Below are 16,902 nucleotides of genomic sequence, written 5' to 3'. Positions count from 1 at the left end.
GCGGAAGATGATTACGATAGAGTTCTTCAGAGATGAGTCTTGGGACAGATTTTATTTAACATTTTCATTAACAATCGTGATGCATAATCTCAAAACTGATTTTGYTGTTAGCACCAAGGTGGGAAGTACAGCTAGAGAGTCAGGCTATCGCACAAGAAAAATAGGATGATTTTAGCACTGGAATAGTGAAAATGGGATGAAATTCCTTAATACAAAATGCAGTTTCTGAGGGACCRGTAAGAAGAACTCGTCCTTCTAATTGGAAGTAACAGAGTGGGAGAAAAAGCTGCAGATCTCATCTAGCCATAAGACAACTATAAAACACCGCTATGATGTGATCTGCTGATGACAAATGCAACTTYGTAACGAAGCTTGGGTGAGAGTCCCAGCATTAGGAAGTATCAATGCTATTAATCAAAGTACAGCACACTGTACAAGGGTTTGGTGATACGAGGATTACTGGTGATACCAGGTGGTAGTTAGATTACTGTAGTACATGACCAACAATAGGCAGGAAATCACATTCAGGAAAAGGGAATTCAATATACAGTGGATGCAGAGAACTGGTAAGCCAAATAAGGGAATGGGAAGCCTGTGCTCTTGGAGGAGACCAGAAAAGCTCGGCTGTTTAGCCTAGCTAAAGAAAGGCCAAGAAGGGGTATGGTTGTAGTCTATAAATACATCAGAAGGGGTAAACACTAGGGACAAAGAAGATCTATTTAAACTGAAGGACAATGCTGGCGTAAGAACAAATGAATATAAACTGGCCATGAATAAATTTTGGCTGAGAATGAGAAGCAAATCTCTAACCACTGGAGCAGCAAAGTCTGTAGAACAGCCTTCTCCTTAAAGTATAAGAAAAATGGCCTAACTCATGTGAAAAGGGAGTTTGAAAAATCCGTGAATAGGGTTTACATGACATAGTTACCAGTAACAGACTCGATGACTCAGGAGGTCCCCTCCTGTCTTGTGTTCCTCTAGAAGAGAAATGGCATCTTAAAAACAAATGCTTCTTACAGCAGAGTTTTTCAAAACGTGTAGGATTTACAGCACCACTGGCACAAGGGGTCACCAAGAGGAGAGCCAAAGGCAGTAACGTTAAGTAAACGTGTTTACAATGTTTCTGTCTTCCTCTGCACTATGTAATATCCCACCGTTACACATCAATAATGTGGTGCAGCAGGAATGTAAAACAGAGGATTATATAAGCAGATGAGTTGGTGCCAGGACAAAGCAGATAGGTCAAAAGAATCAGTAAGCTGTGTCAATTCAAGCTTTAAAGAGCATTAGAAGCAGCAATACAATTAGCACAAAAATTAATTGAAATTGGGATTTAAAAGCAACCTCAATAAAATTCTGATCTGGTTGGGCTTAACTTTAGAGTCAAGAGACTTTACAGAATATGTTATCCAAATCTGTGAAATAGTAARTTTTCAGTTTTCTTTGAAAGTGAACCATGTGCCCAGTTTCTATCCAGTATTGATGGAGCATGTAGTAGTCATCTTGTTTTAGGCAACTGAGGCTTTTTATAGACTTTCTTCCTCGCAGTGTTCTCTTCCTCCCCAGGATGGAACACAGTAACGTTTATTTTACATGGCGGTTTCATCTGAAGATCTTTGAATGTTTACAAAGATACCTGCATTTCAGTGCTGACTGAACTGATGCTCAGAAAGAGGGAGGAAAGGTTTTCGTAATCGTCTGTGTGACTGTTCAGAGCAGCTGATCCAGTGCTCCTAGACCGCCCGGGGTCAGTKTTCAAAGAGCCCAAGGCGCGGATCAGTTCCTAGGGCTGGATCYGCAGAGACTCGCAGAGGGATTAGGTGCAGGATTAGGGCGCTCTTCAGGTATTGCCCAATCCTGCAGACATCTGAAGTGCCAGGGCACCAAGGCTGTTGCCACTTCAAGTCTCCTAATGCCCGTCCTACAGCTCTAGGGCATACCTAGGACCATCTCAGTTGTGACAGCTGTGAGGTGTCTCAACCTGTTCTCCCCGCATGATCCCCATCACGATGAACGCGGAGATGTCCCTCAGCATATTGGCTTGACACAGCAGGTGGCTGGTCTCACAGCACCCTGAGAGCATGGGGCTCCTCATCTCCCATGGCCGTGGTGYGCTGGCTCTGCCTGTTCGCATTGCCCCCATCCGTGCTCTAACCACAATCTCAGCAACCACCTTCTCTCCTTACTAGCCTGCAGCACCCTCCATCCCTCCCCAGCTGAAAGCTAACCCTCAGATATTCATGACTGAGAAATACTTTGTAAGTAGTTGTAACAAATAAGAAATAATTAGCAGCATGACAAATGTCAGTAAAATAACTTAATATTCCCCCCTCAATGTATCTTCTCATACTTTAGATATTTCAAATACTGTAAATGACAACTTCAAGCAGAGATGCCCCTGTAGTAAATAACACAGATTCTTTGGCTGCTGCAGGGTACAGGAGATGTTTGCTCCAGCTTTTTAGCTGACAGACACTTATGTGCAAATAGTTAAGGAGTTAACATGTATGAAGGTTGTCAACTGTCCACCTAATGGAGAAGATCACAGCTGGAAGGGAGCTGTTGCTCTGGGACAGAGCCTTGCATGGAGTTTTCCATTTTCAGCTCCTGAAATTATCAGCCCTGGATTTGAAATAGCAAAAAAGTACAAAACACCAGTGAACGATATCAAGAGACTTCACTTTGTTTCCATAAAATGAAAGCTAGACCTGCACGTGCTGCACAGCAAACARAGAGAAAGCCTGCTATCTGATGAGTGTGCAGCAGGCATCACCTAATGAAATGAAACCAGTTCAAGATGAGACAGGGAGATCAACATCTGAACTCTCTGCTCACATTTTGGCTATCGCATGAGTTTCCTCAGAGCAGGAAAAAACAGAACAGGAAAAAGCTCAGAACAGATACCACAATACCTAACAAATTAATATGATGTCAATTTATCTCAGAGAGCATAATATATTTAACCAATGTTCCTGCTAGAAACACCAAACCTAATTAGTTTGTGTAACTGCATTTGACGAAGAAGGTACATGTTGCTGAAAGCTGCTTAATGGAAGTGTACTGTAGATCTTCTTTTTGTCCACTTACAATTACAGTGATCTCCTTCATGTATTAGATTCAGTGGCTTATAATTAAACGCAATAAAGATTCCTAGAGTAAATCACATTTTTCTTAATATATTTAAGCAATTTTACAGAGTCTTATTGATCAAGGGAGGAGGAGTTTTAGAAATAATGTGCTTAAACTGATGTGACAAACCATCCAATTACCCAGCACTTCTCAAGGCTAACGCCTGAAGTAACGAGCACGTCACACGACTGTGCCATTTCCACTTGTGCCAGACACCTAAAAGGCAGCAATTATTAAGCTTTGCAACTGGTGGAGTGGGAGATTTCAGAAATGACTGAGGGAAAAGTCTGCTATTGTATTGTTTGCATCTACAAATTCAGCACATCAAAATCTTGAACAAAATTGCACACCAGCAAAATTAAATAGCCAACTTTAATTAGTAAGCAATAGTAAGTTATATCCAGTTGAGCAGTGGCAATTTGGACAACACTGGTTGTTGAGTGGAAAGATTGGAGCAAAATGCAAAAGATATAGAAGAATGAATGCAAACACTGATGAAACACCCAGACAGCTGAATAGGCTTTTATTGCCAAGTGAAACAACAGCACTTTAAAGGAGGAGCACATTTTGGATCAAAAATGAACATAGTCAAGGAATTGTACATTAGAGGCAGATGCGTAGTGCAACTAGAAATCTTATAACGTTTTTGTTTTTATCCAATGATGCTTGGAAGAAAAACTTGTTTTCGGTTTTGTTGTTAAAGAAATATTTCTGATTGTTTGGGTTTCTTTTAGAAAGACATTTCACTTTCACTAGAAAGAGCAGTTGTGTAGCTATAAATGCATGGTAGGCTGCACAGGACAAATCTTTAATTATACCTATCCTTCTGCAAGTTCATTAGGAGACAGTTGCTCAAGGCTAGAAAGGATTAAAACATATTTAGTGATTCTGAAAAATGTCTTAATGCTAGTCTCCTCAAATCTCTTGTATTATTTGAAGCAAAATAGAACACAGCAATTGCTGTCTGCACTTGAAAGGGGAAAACTTTTCAGTTTCATGCCACGTTTTGGGGTCCTGTTCAACTACCTGCACCGTTCAAAATATATTGCAGCCAATAACCTGGTGTTTTACAGGGCTTTGATGTAAAGCTGTAATAACGAAGAGGTAAAGGCCTCCACGAACAGACCTACCAAGACATCATYGTCATGGACTTCATCTGACCGGAATGGCCTCAGACCTAAGGTCACAAATGAGTCAGTGGATGTATTTAAATGAGGACTCAGCCTGAAGAGTCCCAACACAACAGATTTTGCATGCTGCCAATGAGCATAGCCTGTCTCTGTTCAGCATCTCAGCATCTGAAAAACCAGTTGCATTTCCAGCACACAGCAGAGGCTGAGCTTGGTCTCTCCGTACCAGCTGCGCTGCCAGTGCTGCCCCAGGGAAAGGAGCGTGCTGCCCTGAACAGAGGGGTTGGCAGTGTGTTGGGAGCAGGCGGAATTAACTGGGAAATCTGAGGAAAGCAGAAAACACTCCTTGTCAAACAGGGGAAGTAATAAAAACAATCAAATATCTTGAGAAGCCAAGGGCAAGGAAATAGGTAAATGCTCCCCTGGCTCTCTTGAAACTCCGCTGACATTATGTTCCAAGACTAAAACCATAAAGGTAAATTTCCACAAAAATGGAAGGACTGGCCGCAAACTGTACCCAGAAATCTGTTTTCTTTTCTTTTGACCTCTTTCAACACTGAAATTGAGATTTTATGAAGAGCGCACCTAGACACTACCTCCATCCTGTAAAGCGAAATACAAAATACCTTCAAGTGCTGTACAGCAGAAGTCTGTAGGCTGTAATGTTATTAGGCAGCACAAAGTGTGCACTTCAGGCAAGGGATGGTTTAAAAACAGGTATTAAGAATAATAAACATGAGAAAAATGGAACATGTCAACCTACAATTGAGAAGGTTAATACAGATTATAACAATTTACTAATTCTGGAAAAACTGGAGCAGAAGGAAGGGTAATACTGAATATCCATCTCTGCAATTTTCACATCTTTAAAATAAATGCAAAACTAGGAAAGTTTTAAAACAGAATCAAGTAATATGAAGCATTTGCACCAAGCAATAACATTAAGTCAGCATCAAACCCACATACTRAGAAAGAAACCATTCAGTAGAGCGTGAGTCCAGCAGTGTACATGATAATGTACAGGCGACTAAGGAGCTTGTTTCTCTATAGATTAAATGGTATTTCTCCTTTATCCTTCCTTCTAGCCATGCTCTTCACTTTCTTCACATCAGTCCTTTTAAAACACCCCTGCTTTGTCTGAACAGGCTGGAGCTGCAGCCTTTGCAGCTTCAGCACTCTGGTTTCCTGCTGTTGGCTGCAACAAGAGCTCTCCCGAGCCTTGGGTTTCAGAGAAGCACCTTTCTGTTCCTAAGAGTTTCTCCAAGGATTTCCACTTAGATATGCGTGCTGAGGTACAATACATCACCTAAGCCTGTGAAATAAATGCATCTGAGTGCCTTCCCCATAACTGGGGCCAACTTGCTTGGAAATACCCTCATCTATATGATTAAACTTTGAAGAACAGCCATCTGCAAACTGCCTCCGCGGACTGGCCCAGTTGCACAGGTAAGCCTCAGACTGGGCTTGGGCACCCCCTGGGAGGATATGACTTAACCAGGAACAAAACTGTGACAGGGACATGCGTATGGACACAGTCATTGAATCAAGAAAGCCAGATAACTTATCATACCCTGGAACATGCTTTTGCCCCTAATGTTAGTGAAAAAATAAGAAATGTCTAGACTTGGGGGAAGCGTGCTATTACCCAYTGGGAAAAAGGTCAAGTTATGAACAAGACTCAGGGTCCTAAATATTTCTGAGCAWACCAGATTTGGAGCATGCATTGCAAGAGGCCTCAGGCTCCGAAGTCAACTTCCTGGTGCTCTGAAAAAGTTTCAGGGTCCAGCAGCTTCCAGCAACGGRGCCAGTAAGCCCAGGAGGGCTAACTGTGTGGGAATATGAGCGTGGCTTGGCAGCCCCAGCCTCCCAGTGCCTTGTATTTAGCAGCAACACCACCTGCCTGAGTGGTGTTTGACTCATCTGGGTCTGGCCACCTTCTCCCATGGTGCCTCTCACTCTGACAYTGGGGACTTTCCACAGGGAAGAGGCACCGCTCGCTCCGGCAGGGCAGAGCTACGGGCTCCTGCACGTGAAAACACATCCCAGTGCACAGCACGGGGCAGCTCCTCTCCTGCACTTCAACCCRGCAGGGCGTGAGGGACACTCTTGTCTCCAGTGAGGAAATGAGGACAGGAAGGTCCTCACCTCCCACACAATACTTCCATAGCTGGAAGGCCATGGCAAAGGCAGACCACGAGGATGTGGCAACAACAAGACACAGCCATTAGCTTGTGATTTTTAGGTCATTGCGGAGCTTCCTTTCCTCCACTCTGTACCCTCATGGGTAGACCACCGGCACCCAGTCCTGGAGCGCGAGGTAACTTGTCTGGGTGCCTCGATGTGGCTGACGAGGCAGTGAGAAGGAGGTATCRCCAGCAATCCCTGGCTCAATGCTGCCCGGAGCCCCCTGGAAACAGCTGCTTCCCCGGGTCAGTTTTCAAAGACAGGACACCAGAGGGACCCTGAGGGCTGGAGYTGCATTCCAGCGACAGCAGCTCAGCAGTATCCACCTGCTTCGCTGGCGCCGGGGAGATAGTCCCTTCATCTTATTTTCCCACACAGTTTCCCTCTGTGCTCCTGAAAGGAACATCCACCAGCAAGAAATGCTTCTGGCCGGGTCCAGCTGCAAAGCTACTGTACAAGGGTAGGGGTATACTGGCTTCCAGGCCACCTTCCCACCATGCTGGCCAGCGACACACCCCCTTTGTACCAGGAAGCCATTTGGACATGTTCAAGCTTCCCATTTGAAAAAAGAATAATAAACATTTCTCTGCAATAGCAGCTGCAAGTGCAAAACTGAAGCTCACCCCCGAGAAACACCACTGAGGGCTGTCAAAAAAGAATTACCGGGCTCAACGGTTGAGGAGTCAAAATTGCTTTAAATACTGGGAATTGCCACCTGCCTTATAATCTTCCATTAGCATCCAATGACAACTCAGAATTATCTTGACACAGACACAGGAGAGCATGCAGCTGTCCAGTTTTGGCTACGGAGTCCCCTCCTCTCAGAGTTCAAGCCATTCCTTTGGTTAAAGATGTTATTTTGGGAAAGAAATGAATAATGGGAACAGCACTGTAAAAGCACAGGGAATTCAGCAAACAAAAGAAAAGCTGCTATTTTAGAAAATGCTTCAGACTGTTAATCGTGGCTTAACTCCTTCTCTCCCACCTGCTGCCCCACTGCCCTGCATATGGGTCAAGTTCCTCTCCCCCTGTGCCTCGCGCTGGAGAGCTGTCCTCAAGAGGGTCAGGCATTGAAGGAGCGATTTTACTGCAGGTTCCTTGTATGGGAACAACACTGCAGTGAATGGGTAACAAACTTCAGTTCAATTTTTAATTAAACACTATGAATTAAGTGAGGTAGAGCCTTTTGCAAGGTCTCAGAGTTTAATGAAAAGCAGAGCAAAAATCAAGCAAGCAGTTACTCTACTAGATCTTCCATCACCTTTTCTTGTATTTAAAACAGCTGTATTGTTTAAATTGGGGTATCACAAGTGTTATGTGGACACAGTGAGTGGGGGGCTTAACCCTGCACACCCAATCACATCCTCTGGTTTGCAGAGAAAAGACATTCATCATTATAAATAAAGAAACTGAATCCACCAACACTGCAAACCTAGGTAAATATTTGGCATTGTATACTTAATAAATTCATGAAGCCCACTGAGGAGCTGCTGTGGACCATGTTCTAATGCTGTTTTATCAGCTCTCATTTACCCTTGCCATCCRTATGACCACATGCCTGCAAGGTCTTTTTGCAGCCCTGATACACACTGGCATGGCTCGCCTGCCTACGGAGTCCTTCGCCGAAGGAAAAGACAGGTGACGTCTCGGCTATGGCCGCRGGCGGCTCTGCAAGTAATCCCAACGAAAGGGAACAGCCGCCTTCCTGCGCAGGCTAAAACCTAGCGAAACAGAGATAGAATAGGAAACAAATAAATGTGGTGGAGCTACTGCCGTGATGATGCTGGAGGAAGAAYGACTTAGACCTGAGCTCTCGTGTTTTCAGTTCCTAAACATTTACCGCTCTGGTTCAGCCTTGTTATGTCTGCCTCTGCTGGGACGCCCCATACCTTCCACATAGCAGCAGGGATGTGTGCTGCACTCACACTTTCAATCTCACTTCTGAATTTTCAGAAAAGGGTTTGTTTTACTTCAGGAAAAAAGCTCCAAACATGAGCAAAACCCCCACTCCTTAAATTTTCTCTTTCAGGAGAAGTATGAGGAAAGAAAAATCTATGTTTTGTTCAGAAATGGAACAGTTCCTTTTTCCGTTGCCTCTGACCTTCCCAAGTCACAGCACTTCTCTCTTTCACTTAGTTCTGTTTCTCAGCTTTTACCTGCGTTGAGACAACCTCCTGCACCGGGGTGACTACGCTCCTTCAGCAGGGCTTCTACAGCAGCGACAAAGCAAAACCTAGAAGGACTTTCTGCAGAACTGCCCACTAACTAGTGGCTSTTGCATAACTCCGTAACTGAATAGTCCCACAAGGATTTCAGAATTGTAAGTGGTTTAATACCATGCGCCATTGAACATTACATGCCCCRATACTCACGTTGGGGATTTTGGTTAAGAAAATCCTCCAAAGTGGTAAGGAAGAAATGCAAGTTCCAATAATGTTTTTATATTTTTAACAGTGAAATAAGTGAATGTGAAGAGTTTTAGAGCTGTGTATAATTAGCAATAATGTTTAAGCAAGGGGAGATCATGCTTATACTGAAAGACATACCTTGGCCAGTTATAATTTTAGTCTTCTTGTTCATACCCGTCTGTGAAATAAGTCTACGAAAAAGCAGGCTATCCTTCAGATGTGACTGCATTAGTATGGTCAGACAGATTTTATATAAAAAACACCCATATAAGATAAACAGCTATGAATAGGACACTTGACAGACAGGTCCAGAAGACAACAGGCAGTGTTTCTGCTAAGATATAATTGCTCTAATTGGACCTGTGCTTGCTAAAATGGTGAAGTTAAAGAGGGCTCTACAATCATGCTGCCATTCTGCACAAAAGAATAGTGTTGTGATAGGAAGCAAATAGCAGTTGTGGAAATAATCAGCTGCTTTGTGTTCATTTTCCCCTGGCATCTTGGATTTGCCATTAGGAACATTCGCACAACATGAGTAGAATATTTTCTTTAGAGTTAAAAGTTCTCAGGGTTGAATTGCTTCATAGCTGAAGTCTCTTCAAGTATTATTCAGCTTAAGTTAGACACTTCAAATGAGCGGGATCCATTGTGTTTTTGTAATCCTGGAAGAGACAGAGAAAGGCTGTGCAAGGCATAATCAGCAAATGCACCCGCACTGGGAGCAAGGGAATTCTGCAAGGAAAGGAGCTGGCTTTGACATGCTTCTGCTTTAGCGGGTCTCCTTTGGAGAGCAAGCCTGTAAATTACCTGTTGTGCTTGTCTAATCAAACCTCCGTGCACAGAATCTCGCAACCTTCTAAAACCTGATCTCTTTTATAATATGAGAACAAGCTCCAAACTCTTAAAGGCAAAATCTTTGCTCTCCGGTAGCATCTACTGTGTGAGGGGTGATCAGGCAGTGTTTGTCCAGCCCTATTTTATACATGGCATCCAGAAGCAAAGGCAATTCTTTTTGCCCCTTTTAAATCAGATGACAGCCAAACAACAAAATGTCAATATTAGCTTAGGAGGCATTTTGCTTCCCTGAACCCTTCAGCAGCTGTTTTGCATGAGATCTGGCAGGCCAGTGCCAGAGACTCCTCCAGCCGCTGGGTAACGCTATTAGAGGTCCCTGCTTGGGGCAAACACCCCTGTCACTGCAGCAGTGCAGTAGTTACAGCAGAAGAGCCAGGAAGTTGCCGACCTGTCTCCAGYCTTTTCCTGTTATAAGCTGCTCATTTAGTCGTTCCCAGGCTCTCCTTTCCTCGCTCCGCACCACCTTTGCCCTGTCTCACATGGACCATCCTCCTGCAGCTACAGGGCCAGCCTGATTCTGGCCCGCTCCCAAGCCCCCATCCTCTCGACAGTGAAACTCAGCACTGCTAAGAAGCTTTGCAGCAAACGTGGCAGGTATAAACCYGTCTCAAAGCCTTTCTAACCCCTGCGTGCACCTGCTTCCATGCACAGACACAGCGAGCTGAAATAYCGACTCCTGCCCCCCTGCTGTCTCTATGCAGATCTGCAAAAATGCTGAGCTGCTCAGAAGCAGCTTCTATCCAGCCTGTGAAGAGGCTCCTGCCCTCACGCAGGGCTCCCCAAGATATGGCTCCTTACCCATAAGGAACGAACGTGGCTCATTACACCCCTCCAACAAACATGCCTTCTCGTATCACCCCGATGGTGCTATGCGGCTCCTGCCCTCTGCTCACACTGCAAGCAACAGGTCCCGGTTGCGGGATGYGCATTACTGAAAGGCGAGCGCTGGGACAAGCCCCCTCTCCGGCTCCTAGGCTTCGTGTAATTGGGCACAGGAAAAGGGTCTCACTCCGCGGAGCCTGCTGTGGGGCAGCGATGCCCCTCAGCCACTAAGGGTCATCTCCCACGTTGCGAGCCAGCACATTTACTGATACAGTCGTGTGTTCACAGGGACACATCCATACATCTACTGCAGCCCTGCCACTGATCTTTCCTTTGAAGGAGCACTGGGAATCGCTGTCTGCAGAGCTGTGAGGGACGTCCGGGGAGCTGGAGGCGCTGAATATGCCCTCACACTCAGCTTCTGCTGCTCCCCATCATCCGTTTCCCTTTGTGCTTCGCTAGCTCTGCTCCTTATCCCGGGTTGCCCAAAACCCTGACAAGGTGGTGGGAAAAACTGGTGACCGATGACAGTCTCCAAAGGATTGYGTGTTTCAGATGAAATCAGAGGGGATTTATCAACACGAGTGCAACTCATAAGAAAGCACGTGCTCATTTCTATTCAGTGCCTCTGTAAAAGGTTCATAATAAAAATAACCTTAAGGACTGACATCGGTGAGATTTATGCAGCTAAAACTTTGCACGACACTGTGAACATATACAGCAAAAGTCTTGAATTAGCAACAGAAAAGAAATAGAGCTAAATTGGAGACCCCATCCTTTGCTCTTTTCAATGAGAAGAGATATTTCTGGGAATTCCAGGCACTGGGCAAATTAGAAACAGTGCTTCAGCCCAAACTACAAGCTTCTTGGCTTTTCTGGGTGTAAATCAGAACCTTACATTATCTCAGTGTCATTTTGTGGCTGAAAGCAATTCAGCAACTAGCAGCACAGCCAGACTGAAATTCAACAGAACAGGATCTGAGCACTTTAGCTTTTAATGATTAGATGTTTTTGTAGAAATGAATCTCAGAAAAAAAATGAAGTTTGGCAGAAAGTCAACAGTGTTGAGACCACAGAATAGAAAGCAACTTTACAACCCTATATTCACATTTTCCACCTATAGGATTTCAACATTTGCTAAAGTTGTAATAAGGGCAGCTTCTTCACGGTGCTCCCTCTGGGAAATATCACATTCAGCAATTCCTGAATTACAGTTTCTAATTATATTTTCATACTGTAATGCTGTCTGAAATGCAAATTTGATGACAGAATAATTTGATCCATGTAAAATAATTACAAAATTACTGTTTCTCAAACCTCAACTCATACTCCCTGCTATTTAAGAAGATAAATTTAACAGCAGTAAAAGTACAGCCAAAATATATCCTATTTTTTAAACTGTTATCTGACTATAACTGTCTCCCTAGAGTTGGCTCACCATGGAACATTATTTCTAAACTATGGCTACCAAAAACATTCCAGAGCTAGCATTTTTTTACTTTAGCTTGGAACCAACAATGAGGTCAACTTTTAGTTTGCATTCGGAGTACCATATCCATGGCATCTGGATTTAATTGAAAAAGCAACTGTTGATTAAAATGCCAAATCTCTACAGCTGCTCAGCTACCATTTAAACCAGTTGTTGCTAATGTTGATGCAGGACATTAAATTAGCACAACATGATGATTTTTAGCAGGGTTGAAACTAACTTCTGCAGTATGTAATTTAAGAGCCTGAATCTCAGTACTGCTGTATGAGTTCCCGCTGTTTGTCAATCCCTCACATATGGGGTTTTTATCCCCCCCATTATCACCTTGAGTCGTGGGTAGGACCAATAAAATTACAGCCAGACTCTCATTCTGTCTAAAAAGTGCTAGAAAGAGTTGAAGTGCTCTGTGTTGCAAGGTTTATTCAGGTYTTTATTACACTTCTGGTCTGAATTTAGAATGTCATTGCCCATCGACTCAAGCAGATCAAGGTAGAGCACACTAAAGGCTTGAGTGTGTTATTATTACCAGGCTAGAGGCATCAACAATTTGAATTTGTTTTTAATGTTACTGGCTGAATCCCGTTGTAGAAGAAGAGATTCAAGGAGATTTCAATTCTGTTTTTAGCCAAGCCCTCCCAAGCTGAAGCACTGTGATTCTTCAGTAATTACTGGTCTATTCACCCTTCTTCATGGATAAGGAGACAAAGCTATAGGAAGAGCTTGTCTTCTCCTCATGTGCGTGCCACGGGGTCACATTTGCAAATCATATTAAGGCTAATAGGAGTTATAAGGGTCAACCTGGTGTCGCCGGAGGAAGGTGGAGTGTTACTAAGTGTGTGCATGGTCATTTTTTTTCTGTTTATGTTAGAAAATTTCAAGTCCAATTTGCAGTCTAAAGGTATAGCCTTGGGTGGAAGATGAGGGGTGGATTGCAGTCACCTTCCTGCTCTGCAGTGGCAGGAAGGAGACAGGAATTTAAAGCTTGTGTTTGTTCCTTTCTCATGGTAGCTGAAAACCATCACAGGGAAGAGACTGAGGGATACTTAACATTATATTGTCCTGAGAATTTCACACATTCCTAAGGTAAAATTCAAGCATGTGTCAAAAGTTTGTGACACTACACACAGCTAACCAAGCAAAACGAGAGCATGAAATCATGGGAAATAGGCACATGGTCCTGGGACCTCTCTCACACCCCACTTCCTTTGCTTGCTTTGGTGAGCAACTCATGCTTTTTCCACACTTCACAGACCCTCGCACTGTGTACAAGCCACCTCACTGGCCATGTTGCGGCCATCTGCTCCTCCAGTGGTGGCTCCCAAACCTCCCAATGCCAGCAAAAGGTGACACAGCTCGTCACTTCACCAAGCAGGACGCATCTTTGTGCAACTTATGTGGCACTCAACAGCTTTCCCTGTGACCATGCTGTGAAGACCCTCCTGGTGCAACGGGAAGCAGATTATCATCCTCTCTTAGGTCAAGTTCATGCCTGTATCAAGACTTGTTCAATACTGCTAAAGCAAAATTAGAGATAAACTACAGATGAGGAACGCATTTTTAAAATATTTCTAATGAACAAAAAGCTTTTTTTGAGCAAAAGCTACCTCAATTATCTTTTACCTTCTAAGTGTTTTCAAGGCATCAAATGCTACAGGATGCTGTACTCAAGCCTAAATAAATGAGATGAACATCACTGCTATGCTGACAAGTAAAGTCAAGTCACACCTGGTAGGCAGCAGTAGCTGCACAACGGAGCCAAATCCTACTGAGGCGAAGGTGATTAACTTTTTTTTGCAGGAAAACTCCCACTCGGTTCAAAGCCATCACTGCTCCCCAGGTCTCCCCAGGTGCCGACCGCTTGTGAGCCCTGGCCCAACACCAGAGCCTTGAGCGTGCAGGGCCATGTCTGCCACCTCCCTTCATCACTGCCACCACCACACTGTCCAACCTTGGCAGGGGCTCACGTGCAGGTGAGACCACACGGACCGCACTCATGGAAATACAAACTCCTCACCCTGCCTGCTGAGCAGCTACTCCCCAGACAGTCCAACCTACTCCCCAGCATAAGGACAGCGCCAGCAGCACTAGTACTGGCAGCTCGTGCAACATAAAAAAGGGCTGATAGCCTTGTTCTTGGAGGAAGCTGAGAACCAGGTATTAATCATCATCACTGTGAAGCTGTTAAGATATTTTATGCATATATATGTGTACATATATATGTACATATATGTATTTGATTTGCTCATACACTACCATCAGGTGAAAAATTTAATAAACAAGATTTAAAATATTTCAGTCTCCAAAACTTTGATATTTTTGACATAAGAGTTAAACTGGAAAGAACGGATTAAATAACACCATGAACAAGGGTTGAGAGGCTTTAAACGCATTTATCATTACTGGTCTATTAAGAATACCAAAAGCAGCGAAATCCACGACCTTAGACCATACCTTTCTTTACAGAAGTGCTTTCAGTCTTAATCTCCACCTTGAGGCACTTTTGAAACAATTACATCTGCTGCATTTATTAACATCAGAATAATGTTTATACAATTATTTTATCTCTTATTGCACCGTATTTTAAATTGTTGTGTAGGTTCATGATTGTTTCGGAGTGGCAGCTGCTTTAGAAAGTCATTACTGCTATCAGTAAACCCTTTGAACTTTGGGAGGGAGAGAACAGGGAATAAGAGTATATAATACGAGATGACACAAATGATCTAAAACACTTTTCCAGGAAATAATGCACATGATGTTTCATCTGTAATCCTTTCTTAAAATGAATATGTCTGTTGACACACAAACAAACTCAGGCAGTGGCAATAAACTTCAGGAGCTCTGGAATCTCCTTCTTGCTAGCAACCTCCTCTCAATAAGTGTAACATAAAAACCGAACCAAGTTCCCTCTTCTTTTCCAAAAAGGATCCAAATAGCATTTATTTTTCAATTAGCATGGTGCTGTTCATGCTGCAGTTATTTTTTTAGCTAATCTGACTGTTCTTACTGCACAAGAGAAAAGAAAGCTCTATGTGTGTGTGTGTGAGAGGGAGAGAGAGAGAAAAGGGTAAAAGCCTGTGTTACAACAGTGTTGGTCTCTTGGCACATTTCAGACAATTTTTCAGGAAGCTGTTGATCCTTTCCTCTGTAATCTTGAGAGTCAGGCGTGCCACATGCCCCAAGAGCCGGGCAGAAGCCCTAGCCGCGTACGGCTGCTGCGGGTGCAGGGAGCAAGGGCGAACAAAGATGATTTCAAGATTCAAACTTTTGGAGTTTGATAGCAAGCTGTACCTACTGCCGGCTTTCTGTTCATTAAAAACATTGGCTATAACAACATCTCAGCTAGAAGGCATTAAAAAAATCCAAGTTCCAACAGAAGTATAAAGCTGTACAGATGCCCAGGTCAACAAAACACCTAAACAACATTTCTTTTAACTCCAGTATAGATTAGCCTAAGTTGCTCATGTTCATTTATATTCCTAAAGTGTCAAATGAGAACAATATCATTTTATTCTCCTTTCATGGATCATTAATCTAAATTTAACTCTGCTCTGCAGTCTGCACACAGAATTAGTAACTGGAAGCTGCTTTGCATTTATCTGATAGTGCCGGGCTTGTTCATCAAGGCAAACTTCCAGCCAAAACAAACAAGTGAAAAAATATCAGTCACGATAAGCTGCTTTTTACCCTTTTTTTTTTAAGAAGAAAAAATACCTGACGAGAACATAAAGCAAATGGTTACCTCACACGGCAGAAACGCAAGTTTTTAATAGTCCATGCTCTGGCAGCCCCTGAGAAACAGCAGCAGCAACAGCAGCAGCAGCAGTGGGGATAAATCCAGCATCCACTAGGTTCTCACAAGCCTTTGGCTGCGCGGCCGAAACCACAGGCTCTGCCTCCAGCTGACGTCAAAGTCGCTGTCACATGGCCAGATGAAAGCCAAGAGAGCAGTGGTTGTCCTGGCAACCGCAGCACTGCTCCGAAATTATTTCAATAGGTCATCTGTCATACTGTGTGCACATTTGAACCATCATGGGCTCCCTGACAACCCAAACACCGAGGGCTCGGCTCCGTCGGCTCCCGCGGGGAGCCCGTACCACCTTCGCGCCGCCGGCGTTTCGGCAGAGCGCGCATCCCTTCCTCCCGCGCTCTTCCTCTCGCATCCCCAACCTCCAGCCAAAACAAAAGAAAAGAAAGAAAACCCCCCTTTTATGCCCAAGCGAACGCTGCATCTCCCAGAGCCGCTGCCCTCCGCGCACGGAAATGCCCGCGCCGCCGGCCGCGAAGCAGCATCTTTGGGAACCGCGCGCAGCTGAGCTCGCGTTCACCCTGGCAAAAATTTGCGCTCGGCTGCCTGCACCCCTGCCCAGCTGCCGCCCCCCGGCCCCGCTCGGCCGCCCGCGGGGCTCCCGCGGCCCCGGCCCCGCCGGGCCCAGCAGCCCGCCCAGCGCCGCTCGCCTCCGGAGCCTCGGCCCCGGGCAGAGACGCGACGCCCGCCTCGGACCGTCTTGCAGTTCTAGCTGAAATCTGCTTTTGTCCCCAGATCTCCCCTCCCTCTGCCTGCGCGTGCACAAGGGGGCAGGATGCGAGAGCGAGAGGAAGGAGCCGGGGAGCGGCGTGCCCCGGGGGGCCGCGGCGAGGCGGGGGCCGGGGCCGCAGCAAGCAGGCGCGCTGCTCCGCGGGGATGGGGAGTTCTGACAGGTGCCGGGCGAAAAGAGAGGAGGAGGCGAGAGCGCCGGGAAGGATGCTGCCGGCGCAGAGCAGAGGCTGCCGGAGCCGGGCCGGGGGCCGGGGGACCTGCCACGAGCCCGCCGCCTCCCCCTGCCCCTGGGGAAATCGCAGCGCCCTGCTCCGCGGCGCGGCGGCGGGGCCGGCTGTACGGGCAGAC

At 45.1% G+C, this 16,902-nt stretch overlaps 1 protein-coding gene across 1 annotated transcript in view; it reads right to left on the bottom strand.

Annotated features, from left to right (window-relative positions):
* Window positions 1-15,892, bottom strand: part of NCALD (neurocalcin delta) — a 57,516-nt gene extending 41,624 nt beyond the window's left edge. The window contains exon 1 of the mRNA XM_085316330.1: window positions 15,757-15,892. The gene's annotated coding sequence lies outside the window, so the exon portion shown is untranslated. The remainder of the gene's footprint in view (window positions 1-15,756) is intronic.
* Window positions 15,893-16,902: the final 1,010 nt, after the last annotated feature.

Source organism: Rhea americana, unplaced genomic scaffold (genome assembly GCF_003343005.1).
Source record: "Rhea americana isolate MKP2758 unplaced genomic scaffold, rheAme1 scaffold_46, whole genome shotgun sequence".
In the NCBI taxonomy this organism is placed as follows: Eukaryota; Metazoa; Chordata; class Aves; order Rheiformes; family Rheidae; genus Rhea; species Rhea americana.
This window is presented reverse-complemented; position numbering and strand designations above follow the sequence as displayed.